Source organism: Mus caroli, chromosome 5 (assembly GCF_900094665.2).
Source record: "Mus caroli chromosome 5, CAROLI_EIJ_v1.1, whole genome shotgun sequence".
Classification (NCBI taxonomy): Eukaryota; Metazoa; Chordata; class Mammalia; order Rodentia; family Muridae; genus Mus; species Mus caroli.
Window position 1 is genome coordinate 136,450,414 of NC_034574.1, and position 13,445 is coordinate 136,463,858.

A 13,445-nucleotide genomic window follows, 5' to 3' on the forward strand; every position below is an offset into this window, starting at 1 on the left:
AAAAAAGATAAAAAAAAATAAAAAATCCACCACTTTTTAAGTACAAAGGGTAATAAAATCCTCATGCACTTCAGTGAACAGACGTCCCCATGTTGGTGCTTACAGTCAAGTTGTTTCTTAAAACTTTCAACCTTCTTGTTTACAATTTTTAATTCAAGTGAAGTTACAACCTTAACAATGTAGGGGCAGTTACATAAAATCAGAAAGTCAATAACTTGAATACTTAATGAAATGAAGATAAATCACCTTCAGTCACAAAAAAACTTGGGCCTACTAGTCAAATAAAGTTTATATACTTCTCATGCTACAGGCAAAAGAAATATATACACATACATACAACGTGCAAACACACAACACACACAGTGTATTGATGGAAGAAAAGGAACAGGAGGGAGAGTTAAGGGAAGAAAGACAAAACTCCGTAATAAGGAAAGGCTAGTCTATTCTTACTTAAAATAACATTAATAGTAAAACCTGGGACAAGCAACCTTCCCATACAATGATTAACAAACAACCAAACAAAACACTGTACTCATTCTAGCAAAGATGCTGTGATAGGCTTAGGAGATAAATATTAAGGAAAACACAACTCAAGTCATCAGTGTGTCATTGTTTTGATTCTGGCAAGAATAACAGAATCTTCACTTCATCTTCTTCACTTGGATATTCAGCCAATGAATATCACCCTAAAGTCACCAGGGATCAAACTAAACGCCACCTATAAGAGCCAACCTTTCTTAAAACCCAGCTATATCGTGTAAGACAGGTTCATGTGGCTCCTGTTTTTAGTCTAAGTGAAGCGTCTGACAGTTAGTGTTCAAAACGGCCTGTGAACGGTAACTACTTACTCAAAGCCCAGCCCGGCCCAACACCTTTTCATGACATACAAAGTTACGACAGTCCATTTTGAAACCTGACCGGGGACCAAAGCTGGGTAAATGTGCAAGACTAATTACTTGCTTAGGTCTCTTTTACGATAAGTAAATGCCAGGCTACATTTATCTTTCTCATTTTAAGAAAGAATATCACTATGTAAACATTGTGTCCCCCCACATACCTTATTTCTTTAAGGTCAACGCATTAAAAAAAACTGTTATGCGAATTCTTCATAAACAATATTATTCAAGTTCTGGTAACATTTCAGTTTTAAGAAACTTTATAAAAAGACACCACTTGGTTTTTAATTGTATTTAGGTAAACAGAATGATTAGCCGTAAAACTCTGCAAACCAAATACTTACTGTAGTCTTGAATCAATGATTACAGAAAAGAAAGTGAAACTGTCCCTGAGTAAAAACAAATAAGTGTAACTCATTATTCACAGACCTAAGCATCTGAATAAGTGACATGGTAAAAGCAGAACGTTTAAAATGCATGCTTTAAAGAAAAGATCTCCTCCATAAACAGCTGGGCGAACCTGGATCCCGTTGTTACTTTGTAAAAGGGGCGTTAACTAGTTTCCCGACACTTTTTGTTACTTGAGTGTATTTACTTGAAAGAACGACAAACAAGCAAGTTCTAAGGCCTTCAGATATAAAAGAGCTATTCAACAAAAGTAATCTCAACTGTATTCTAGGGAGGTTAAAGTCCTAGATTGTAAAACTTTGGTCCCGTCAAATTTTCATTTCAAACATCTGAATCCGATCCCTCCCACCCGCCCTTTCAACCAGGTAAGTTGTTTCTCCGTGCCCCAAAAGATAAAGAGCCTGAGGGAGGAAGGCACACTCGCTTTTTCGGAGGGGAAAGAGCTACGGGGCTCCTCCCCCCACCCCAACACCCCCGGCTGTCCGCCTCTCTTTCGGGTGTCCGCTCCACTACGGCGTGGGCAACTCGGGTGTTCTGCTGAGGAGCCGAGTGGACTGCGCCCGGGTGGGAAAGTTTGTCGGGGTGGGGTGGGGGCGGGGAGGCCAGCCCCGAGCTCCGAGGGGCGCCCTGGAGCGGGAGGTGGCAGCCACGCGGGGGGCGGCGGGCGGGCCCCGGACGCCGGCTACGCCGGCTACACTGTCCCGGCGTGCACACGCCCACCCCGGCAGCTCCAAACGCGCCGGGCGGCCCGGGAGCTGCTGGCCGCAGCCCGGCCGGAGCAGCGGACCGAGGGGGCGGGCTGGGGCCGGTGGGGGTGGGAGCGCGGTGGCCATGGCAACCAGGGGGGTCCGGCCCTTCCCGTGCAACCCCGGCGCTGCCTTCGCTGCGAGCCCGCCCGCCGTGGCCACCGCCTCCAGCTCTGCGGGCCTGGCCCGGCCGGGCGGCGGCAGCGCCGGTCCCGCAGCCGTGGGGTCCCCGGGCCGCCCGGCGGCTGTAGAGGGGGCGGCGGGCGAGGGGCCGCGCTAGTCCCGGCGGGCCGCGGCCGGCTGAAGGCGGCGGGGCGGCTGAGGCCGCGAAGCAGGGACACGCGGCCCGGCCCCATGCCGGCCTGCAGCGGGCGGGAAGGAGGCGGGAGCTTACCTGACCCGGCTCGGCACTCGCTCCATCCCCCTCGGACGCCGCCGCCGCCGCCGCCGCCGCACACAGCCCAGCCGCCCGGCGGGGGACAATGACGTGCCTCCATCCGGGCACCGCCGCCGCCGCCTCCGGGTCAGCGCCGCACCCGCAGCTTGCCGGCCGGGCCGCCAGGGGGCGCGCCAGGGCCGCGCCCGCACGCGCCGCCGCCACGGCCTCCGCCGCCCAGGGGCCGTCGCGCAAGAGGCGCGGCGCGCAGCTAACGGGCCGGGCAAGCGCGGGAGGGGCCGTCGCCCAAGGGCGGCGGGGCGCGGGCTGGCCTCACGCGTCAGCTAAGCGCCGGGCTCCGCCGGAGAAAGCACACTGATTGGTCCGACGCCCTGATTGGCGGGATGCACTGATTGGCTGGGTGTCCGGCAGCAGGGCGGGGAGGGGCCGCTTCCGTCCAGAGTTCCCGGAGCAGCCCGGGCTGGGGCCCTAAAGCTAGTACTGCTGAGCTCCCATCCGGGGAGACCCATGCCTCTCCGACGAGCGGCCCTGCAGACTACGGTGGCGGGGCCACTGGGCTCCGCGATCCACGGGCCTTCACCGCGACGGGGCCTCCGCTGTCTCTACCTCACGTAGCCCTGCCAGGCTAAAGAACAGACCATGCACCCCCATCAACATCTCACTTCAAGTCTTAGCTCTCCAGGTTGAGGCAACTGCGCCCCAGTCCTACAGTCATGCTTCTTGTCACTTCCTGGATCCTGAGGCTGGACAAAGTAGTTCATCCTTGTATTCTCTCCCCTCCAGCGCCTGCCTGTGGTACCCATTTAGTACACACCCCTGAAGAGCATTCACTGCTGATCAAAATCTTTCACCCCCTAGACCATCAGTTCACTACACCCTACTGACCGAACGAGCTGTGGTCCTGCCCACCACCCACTTGCCTTCTCTCTCACTAAGCCTAGTCTAACTGACTCCTCCAGCACTCCACTCTGGTTTCACTATACTCTTGTCGACACAGTTTTTTGTTTTATTTTAAAACACAGATCAGAAGAAGCTAAGCTCCTTAGCTTGGGCATTAAAAGTCCCATTTTAATGATTCCCAGTACAGGTGAGTCTGAGACAGGAGAATCACAAGTTTGAAGACACCCTGTGCTACAGAAGGACTCCCAGTCTCAAAACAACAAAACTACAACTCCATATTTCCTTTTTCCTTTCATTTATTCCAGCCAGAGCATGCTATGCTAAGCTTTTAACATTATAAAGAGGTCAGGAGCCTATACCTGCTCATGCTACCAACTTCATTACAGTCCCTATAGGTTGGCTATAAAATGTCTATTGAGTATTTGGAGCAAAAAACTCAAGTACTTCGAGGAATTAAAAAGGAGAAAGAGAATCCTAGTTGCTCACATTTCAGCATCTCCTGTCAAAATTAACACCACAACTTTTTTCTTTACAAAAAAATGGTTATGGCATTTCACCACTGTAGACCATTATTAGGAGATTTGCAAAAGGTAACTCGTGTCTGTGATCCTAGAATTCAGCAGCTGAGGCAGAAGGATTGCCATGAGTTCAAGCCAGCCTGGACTACAGAGTAAAATCCTGTCTGTAATCCAGGTCAGCCAAGACTATAGACTGAGACCCCATCTCAAGGAAAATGACCGATTTGTGCAACTAGAACTGCCTGCTCGGTACTTTGCCTTTTCCAGGTAATTAAATTCAAATGCTGAGGAACTGAGGGACGAGTTATCTAGCTAAACGGTATGGTATTTCAAAACACTTCCCTTTGAGGTCCCAGAAGTTCACCCCGCCCCTGTTGGGATTTATTAAGAAGGGGGTTTGGTGTTTGTTTTTAGAGGCAGGGTCTTATTCTGTATACTGGCTTTAAACTCCACAACCTCTGCCTCGATCTGCAAGTGCTGGGCTTACAGATTTAAATGAGGGAAGAAAGAGAATTTGGCCCCAGTGAACAAGACATTCTCAAATGGCCCTCACTTCTGATTTGATTTTACACAAAGTTTGATGTTCTTTAATTCAGGTCACCTTAACAATTTGACTATAAAAGCATTTTGTGTGTGTGTGTGTGTGTGTAGAACAGAGGTTAACATTTGGCATCTTCATGTGTCACACTGAACAGAGAGCTTGCTTAGATGGCGTCCATCAAACTCCTGAGATCCACATGTCCTGTGCTATGTCCCCTCTCTACTCCCTGGAAGTGGAAGGGCAAGACAGCATCTACAGAAGACCACTGCAACTATGCCTGAAACACTGTTCCTGCCGAGAGCACTTCAGGTCATCTGCTGTGGCCTTGGAAAGCAGCTCTCCCAAAGCACAGAGTGCATTCTAGAAGATCGTGCAGGCATCTCAGAGGTAAGAGAATTGCCCCCTTGCAATTCTTACCGTAGCCACCACTCTAAGCAATAGAGGTAGGCCATGGCCGGATCATTCCTTCTCTGACAGCAGGCTTTTTTGAGAAAGGGTATCATATAGTCCTGGCTGGCCTAAAACTAGCTGTGTAGCTGACTTTGAACCACTGATCCTCCTGCACCAGTCTCAGGAGAACTGAGATAGTGACTTTCACTGACCTGGAACATGCCAAGAAGGCCAGACTAGATGGACCTCAGACCTAGGCAAGCAAGTCCATGTCACCACAGCTGCATGAGTTATGGCCATCTGTCTCAGTTCTTACTGCTTGGCAGGACTTTACTGAAGGATCAGTGGACAGATCAGGGAAATGGCTAAGTAGTTTGAAAAGGTGCTTGCTGAAAGCCTCAGGGCCTGAGTTAGATTTCTGGGACCAACATAGTAGAAGGAGAGAACTAATCTCCTCCAGTTGTCCTGGGATCTCCACCACAAGCATGCTGCAGCAGATGTGCAATCCCCCCAACACCAAATAAATGTAAAACTGTTTCAATAAAGGACCCATCTCCGTCATCCATTACATTTCTTGGGACAGGGTCTCACTTTGTGGCCCAGGCTAGCCTAGAACTCCAAGCAATCCCCCTACCTTAGCCCCCTGCGTGCTGGGTATGCAAATATGAAACACTAGATGTAACTTACAACTTGTATCTTATGACATTTGACATCATATTGACCAACTTTGCAGATTTGGGGAGACTCCTCCTCCTACAGAAGCTGACTCTGTTGAAAGACAGTTTATATACCAAGAGGATGTCTCCCATCCACAAAGCAAACTAGCTGATATTCTATTCACAAAAACATCCTTACCCCACTCACTGTCAAATATGTATGTTGCTACCACTAAATCATGAAAAACAAGTGACAGGCAACTATGTCTTCACTAAAATTATTACAATTTGTCAGTGATATCTTGCCTAACTGCCTATGTTACTTTTTTGTTTGTTTTTGTTTTTGTTTTGTTTTTTTGAGACAGGGTTTCTCTGTATAGCCCTGGTTGTCCTGGAACTCACTTTGTAGACCAGGCTGGCCTCGAATTTAGAAATCCGCCTGCCTCTGCCTCCCGAGTGCTGGGATTAAAGGCGTGCGCCACCATGCCCAGCGCCTATGCTACTTTTAATAAAAAATGCCAGTAGAGATTATTCCTAAGACGCTCCCAAAATCCCACTTTTGTTGTTGTTGCTGTTGACAGTCCAGACTAGTCCTGGAATACCCTTTGTTTCTCAGGCTAAATCAAACGTAAGCATCCTGAGTTTTTGGCTTACAAGCCCATACCTCACAGTGCTTTTTGTCTTCATTCTAATGCTTGTTCCAACCTGGCACCCGCCTGACCCAGCTGACATGGATCAAGACCCTGTTGGGCAGAGCTGCTGTTATTTCCTTCCAGAGCTCCTACAGATTGCTGCCTGGAGCTATGATGTCTTTATCACCCCACCTCTGACACCTGCATCCTTAATATACTACAGGTTATCTGGGAAGGGGGCAATACGACAGCAGACACACCAAGTGATCAACTTACCTCAAAACTGGAGGAAGTAATGTAGAAGACTCGAGGACTTTTCCTCAACTGGGGAGATGCAATTGTTTGGAGGCCGGCAATAGACTTAACCCTGAGGGTCAGCGGTCTCCGGGCCTGGTGGTGTTGGTCCTAAGGGCTGCCTTCACCAGTGAGTCTCCTAGAGAAGCACAGAGATGAGCTTGTCATTATGAAGGACGACCCATCAGGTAAATGGCATTGCTCTAAGCTTGGTGACCTGAATTCCATCCCTACAACAGTGGAAGAAGACGAGTGCTGTACGCTTGTCCTCTAACCTCTGGCACACTAGAAATGTAATGGAGCCTTTCTGGAAGGAAGACACAAGGATGATGGAACCCCTGAGCTTAGAAGATAGAGTGATTCCCTAGGACGCAGAAAACCATGGGTCCCCTCTCCATAAACAAATCAAGGGCAAATAGTAGCTGGGACTTGTAATGCTCAGACTCTGAAGACAGGAAGCACTATTTCAGGAGTTCAGTCTCATTGTGAGCAGCGCAGTGAGCCCATGGCCATCCTACAGGGTCACCTGAGAACATGAAACATTATAAGGCTCTGCCCCAGAATCTCCGAGGGGAGGGAGGAGGCAGGAGAGGAGGGAGCGTGGCCAGGGGACAGCCTCTGGTGTTGTCCCTAATCTTTCATCTTAAAAAAAAAATATTTTTTTTTCTGTGTATGAGTATTTTGCCTGCATGTGTTTAAGTGTTCCGCGTGCACTCCTGGTGCCTGCAGAGGCCAGAAGAGAACCCCAGCTCACCTAGGGCAGGGGATACAGGTCGTTGTAAAGTGGGGACTGGACCAAGGTCCTCTGGAAGAGCCGTGAGTGTTCTTTACCACCTAACTGTCTCTCTAGCCCCACCTTTCACCATTTGTAAGCAGTCTCTTGCTGTCTACTGTGCATGCTAAGCTAACTGCCCCAGCAGACTGTTTCTGGTCTCTGCCTGCCTTCTCACGGTACTGAGCCTAGAGTGCTGGCCCCTCACCTCAGCTTCACAGCTTCAGCTGGCTTAAACTGAAATATAAAAGGCGGGTCCTCATACTTGTTGACACAAGTTTTTACCCATAAATTCATCTTCTCAGCTTCCCAGTCCCCATTTTTGATAGTCCAGGCTAATCTGAAACATCCTATGTTTCCCAAGCTAACCTCCAACTAGTGAATTTCCTGCTTGAAGCTGCGGAGTCTTGGAGTTACAGACCTATCATGCTGCTTTGGGAATCTCATTCTGGTTGGTATATGCCACTTAAGCTAGCCAGGGGCCTCATCTTGACCCTGTTCCTGGTGTGATGCAGCGCCCTCTCTGTGTAGGATCTGTGACTGTGTGACCATATTCCTAACAAGTCTTCCCATGCCCTCCTGGGGCTGTAAGAGTGAACCTAGATCCTGCTCTGACATCTACACCCTTGGACCTCAGCAGAAATCTAGGAAAAGGGAGATGGAAGACCCACCAAGTATCCAACTTACCTCAAGAACTATAAGTAGTAATGTGGGAGATGAAGAATGGTCAGAGGTCTTGGGACCTGGTGGCCTTGGTCCCTATAGGCTGATGTCACCAGTAAGCCTCCTGGGAGCAAAGATACAAGCATGTTATTAAGAATTGGCAGGACGGCTTAGGAATAAAGGTGTTTGCTGCAAGCGCAGACTACCCAGGTTTGACGTGCAGGACCCAGTGGGTCTCCCATCGTGAAAGGGGGACATTGCAAACTATATAGAGCACACAGAGTAATAAAATATTTTAACAAAGGAAATTACTTTAGACTGTCAAATTCATTGTGTGGAATGCTAGCATAACATACAGAAAACCATGGGTTCCTTCCCAAGTAGAAAGGGCCTGTGGGAGGTCAGGCTTGAATCCCAACATTCCCAAATGTGCAGGCAAAAGCTGGTGAGAGTGGCATACGACTTTTATTCCAACACTTGGCAGGCAGAGGCAGGCAGATGTCTACATTCCAGGACAGCCAGGGATACACAGTGAGACTCTTGTCTTGAAACAACAACAAAGCTGCAGGGAACTGAGTTGGGAGTTCAGTGTCAGAGTGAGAGACGCAGGGAGTCCGTGGCCATCCTACATGAGAAGGTGATGTGGCATTAAAAGCTCCTCCCCCATCCAATCCTTGTCATTTTTAATATGTGTGCATGCGTGAGTGAGGATGAAGTTTATCAAGCCCTCCCTCTCTGGTGTGGTCCTAGCCATACACATGCTTTAAATCAGTGTTTCTTTCTCTATAGTTCTCTGTCGTTATCTTGAAAGGGGGGTAAGGGGAGAAGCCAAGAGTCTAGCTCACCTAAAAAAGTAGAGAAAGGCCAGGCAGTGGTGGCACATGCCTTTAATCCCAGCTCTTGGGGGGCAGAGTCAGGCAGATTTCTGAGTTTGAGGCCAGCCTGGTTTACAGAATGAGTTCCAGGACAGCCAAGGCTATACAGAGAAACCCTGTCTCAAAAACAAAACAAACAAACAAAAAAGTATAGAAAGTAACTTGGAAGGCTTGGAGAGGGGATCTCCAATTGGTGGGGGCTGGCAGAGGACTTGAGCCCAAAGGTCACAGGTCCTGAAACCTGCTGATATAGAGCCCTACTGCCCTATATCAAAAGAGTAAGGACTGCCATTAAGGATAGGTTTTAGCGACAAGGCAGATGGTTTAACTGATAAGGGCACTTGCCACCAGTCTAGCTGTCTGAGTTCCCTCTAGGGTCTGCAGAGTGGAAAGACAGAACAGAATCCAGGAAGTTGTCCTCTGCCTTCCCACGGAGCGATGACCCATAATAAAGAATAAGTGGAATTAGATGTTTTAACAAAAGAAGTGATATTAGGATCGAGCAGAGTTGGCAGTGTGCTGTCCTAGCATTCAGGAAAAAAAGAGTACAAAGCAGATAAGGCTTGTAGTTCTAGCGCTCCCGAACATGGAGGCAGCTGAATCAGGGGTTCCAAGTCACCAATGATGGCCATGCTACGTGGTCAGGCCAGTGAGACCATGTGATGGAATGAAAGGCTCTTGCTCTCAACCTCTCAGACTCTCTGCTCGTTCTTCTTCTTAGCCTTTTTGGGTGTTGGATGAGGGTGCCGGCTTGTGTGCTGTGCAGTACTGGGTATATGGAGAGGACAGACATCTTCCAGGGTCTGCAGTCCTACGCTTTAGGTGCAGGGTTTCTCCTCCACTGTCTGCACCAGGATTGTTGTCCCTTGAGTTTACAGACAGCCTCCTGTGTCTGCCTGCTTTCTTGAAGAAGACAGCATCAGTACTGATGCCCCCCACTGGCCTCCCTGCCCGGCCTTGGCATGTGTTCTTGTCTTAGAACAAGTGTGACCACTTAGTGGGTGAAGCAAACTATCCTGGTGCCCCCATTTCTGAAAGCCCAGCTAGCCTGAAAAAAACAGGTTTTCTTGTTAACATCCAGCAGATTCCTTGAGCCTCTGGAATATTTGGATTGCCTGCCCACACCCTAAAATGCTGCTATGAGCCTCCCCTGCCCCCAGATCTTGTTTTATACCACTTGATCCAACTTATGAACTCCCTAGTACCAAGCCTGGCAGGGGGAAGCCTCCTCTCTGGGTGGGTCAGTGAGTGTATAAGCACCTCCCTTCCAGGTCTCCTCTAGGTCACCTGTGGAGGCTGTAGGGTTTTTATCAGCTCAGCTTTACCATCCCCACCCACTAGTACACTGCAGGTGTCTAAGAACGGTGTTGGGGGCTATGATGGTTTGCATATGCTCAGCCCAACGAGTGGCACTATTAGAAGGTGTTGCCCTGTTGGAGAAGGTATGTCTCTGTGGGCATGGGCTTAAGACCCTCATCCTAGCTGCCTGGAAGCCAGTATTCTGCTAGCAGCCTTCAGATAAAGATGTAGAACTCTCAGCTCTTCCTGCACCATGCCTGCCTGGATTCCCCCATATTCCCACCTTGATGATAATGAACTGAACCTCTGAACCTGTAAGCCAGCCTCAATTAAATGTTGTCCTTATAAGAGTTGCCTTGGTCATGGTGTCTGTTCACAGCAGTAAAACCCTAAGACAAAAGTTGGTACCAGAGACTTGGGTATTACTGTGCTAGGCCTGACCATGTTTTTGTTTGGATGAATGTGGATTTTGGGACTTTGGATTTGGAAAGCTGTGGAATGCTTTAAGTAGGGCTTAACGTGTTATCCTAGTGGGAATATGGAAGACTTTGTTACTGAGAGTGATTTGAATTGTGCAGAACTGGTCCAAGAGGTTTCAGTGGGGAAATTCCATATGTGGCCTAGAGACTGGTTTTGTGGTATTTTGGTGAAGAATGTGGCTACTTTTTGCCCTTGTATGAAGAGTCTGCCTGAGGCTAAGGTGAAGAGAGTCAGATTAATTGTTTTGACAAAGGAAGTCTCAGAAATGCCCATCATGGACTTTGTTCTCTGATTAAGTCTCATATGAAGAGCACTTAAACAAGCGTAGCAAGCTGAGAAAGGAAAAATATAAATATATGGTTCAAGGGGCAACAGGAAGTGAAATGGAGCTGAATCCTGTGTCCAAGGACATAACAAATTAAGGGAGTGGGGCTTTGGGGCAAGATTCTACCCAGCTAAAGTTAGATCCAGGCGTGGTGGTACACACATTGACTACCAGGGGATAAAGCCAAGCAGATCTCTGAGTTCAAGGTCAATCTACAAAGCAAGATCCAGGACAGCCAAGCTTAGGCAGTGAAGGAGTAGGAAAAGAGGAAGCTGGTGATAATGTAATAGAACATGGGGGCCATGTTCCAGCTCCTGCAAGCAGCAGAACTCAGCAGCTTTGGCCATGTGTCTCTGGCTTTGTAGTCAAGAAGAGGAAGAGACTCCTGGGACAGCTGATGCTGGTTACCTGGAGCTAAGAAATGAGTGGTGATTAAGAAGAGACTAACATCACTGAGGAAGTGTTTTCTGAGAGCACGGAGGCTGTGTTCCAGAAATAGTCAAGGTTGTACCTCATGCTGCGGCTGTACTTGGTGATATATAAGAGTCACCCAGATGGTACTGGTTTTGAAGGCATGAAGGCATCATGAAGAGCAGCTGAGGCTTGGCACTGTGAGAGGCCATGGAAGGCCATTGGTGAAGGTGCAGCCTCAGTTGCAGTCGATGGACCAGGACTGAAAGGGTCATGCAAAGGAGTTGAGACCTGGCACCATGAAGAGAGCCTATGACAGGCTCTTGGTGAAGCCTAGTTGTAGTGGAAGACCCCAGTGTAGTGAAGATGCCAGTGCCAGGAATGACCACCAAGAATGCAGCGGCAGTGGATCAACCTGCCTGGATGCTGCCATGTTCCTGCCTTGATGACAATGGACTGAACCTCTGAACCTGTAAGCCAGCCCCAATTAAATGTTGTCCTTTTAAGGGTTGCTTTGGTCATGGTGTCTGTTGACAGTAGTAAAACCCTAACTAAGACAAGAGTACAGAAGACAGAAGATAAGACAAATGTCTAACTCACCTCAGGAAATAAGAAATGTAACTTGGGAGACTTGGTGAATTCTGTACTGCAGGGGAACTCCAATAGGTGGGGGACTTGACCCAAAGGGTCAGAGGTCCTGGGACTTGATGACCTTGGTTTCCTCTGTATAGGTACACCAATGAGTCTCTCTCTTAAGATAAAAGAAATGAGTTTTTAAGAAAGCAGGAACTGGCAAGCTGATAAAGACATTTGAGAGCCTGACCACCAGAGTTCAGTCTACGGGTCCACATAGTGCCAGGAAGAAGTACCGAATACCTTACATCATTCTCTAACCTCCTTAATGCTCTGAGGGCTTTTCATACATAAATGGAATTAAAATTTGTTAAGAACAACAAAAAAGACATTCAAGTTGGAAATCAGGTCAGTTGGTTGAGAGCTGGCCAGGGTGGAAGAAGACATGACTTCTCTCCTAGCACCCAGTGAATGCTGCATGGTGGCTCAGGACTGTAGTATTAGTACTCCTGATGGCAGACTCAGCTGGAACCAGGAGTTTAAATATCCCTTGGTGACATACTGAGTCAGTCCTTGGTCATCCAACATAGCAACATGAAACCATAAAGGCTCTGCATTAGAACCGCAGGTACTTTGTTTTTTGTTTTTAAAGAAAAATCAACTCTGGCCTGGCAGTGGTGCTGCATGTCTTTAGTCCCAGTACTCAGGAGGCAGAGACAGGCAGATCTCTATGAGTTCCAGGCCAGCTTGTAGCAGGGGTTCCTGTGCCAGGACACCCCAGGCTACACAGAGAAATCCTGTATTGAAAAGCAAAACAAACAAACAAACAAAATCAACTGTGTGTGTGTGTGTGTGTGTGTGTGCGTGTGTGTGTGGTGTATAGCAAGGGTGGTGTGAGCCATAGTGCACATTTTGTCGTCCTCAGATAGCTGTCTTTATTGTTCATCATTTTTGATGCAGTGTTTATCTTCATTGCCTCCTCATGGACCAGGCTAAATGCTGCTGGTGTTCCCTACTGGGGTTTTACGTGTCTTCTTGGGACGTGGACCCAGGCTGACTCTTAACCACTGAGCCTTGCCCACAACGCCCCCAACCCTCTTTGAGAGTTCGTGCTTGCCTGGAGCATGTTTCCTTGGCTGACCTCAACCTAGTAACTCCTGTGCCAGAACATCGTAAGTGTTGGCTTTAGGGACTCAGACCACCACGTGCTACCTCGGACCCAATTGCCTTCTCCCAGTTGGTCTGACCTGAGACTTCCCTTTCCCCTGTCAAAGTGGAGTCCCCTTTGTGACTACAAAGAAAATCATTTTCTCTCTACATCTCCTCCAGGCTTCTCCTTGGGGGTAGAAGCTTTTTAGCATCCCACCTCTGGCCTCTCCCTCTGGTACCGGTGAAAGGGGCTAAGAAGACAAAGAAGAGAAGCCAAGGGTTTAATTTACCTTTTAAAATAATGGAATTAACTTGAGAGAGTTGGGAAATTTACCTGCAGAGAGCTCCAATTGGTGGTGGGCAGATTCCCCCCACACTAACCAACAGTGGACTTGACCCAAAGGGTCAGAGGTCCTGGGACCTGATGACCTTTGGTCGCCTCTTGTTAGGCACAATAATGAGTCTCCTAGAAGCAGAAGGAAGGCTTAGCGTTAAAAAACAAAATCAACCAACCAAACAA

The 13,445-nt window shown here is 48.5% G+C and overlaps 1 protein-coding gene and 1 long non-coding RNA gene across 4 annotated transcripts in view; one reads left to right on the plus strand and one right to left on the minus strand.

Annotated features, from left to right (window-relative positions):
* Window positions 1-6,404, minus strand: part of Usp42 (ubiquitin specific peptidase 42) — a 26,252-nt gene extending 19,848 nt beyond the window's left edge. Inside the window, exon 1 of one of the 3 annotated variants that reach the window (XM_021162886.1) lies at window positions 2,445-2,565. The gene's annotated coding sequence lies outside the window, so the exon portion shown is untranslated. Of the gene's footprint in view, window positions 1-1,240; window positions 1,282-2,444; window positions 2,566-6,360 lie in introns of those variants that run through there. The other 2 variants (XM_021162887.2, XM_021162888.2) reach the window with 2 other exon arrangements.
* LOC115031100 lies at window positions 4,075-6,785 on the plus strand. The gene is made up of 3 exons (XR_003836686.1): window positions 4,075-4,132; window positions 4,561-4,793; window positions 6,308-6,785. It is a non-coding gene; the product is annotated as an uncharacterized LOC115031100 (long non-coding RNA).
* Window positions 6,786-13,445: the final 6,660 nt, after the last annotated feature.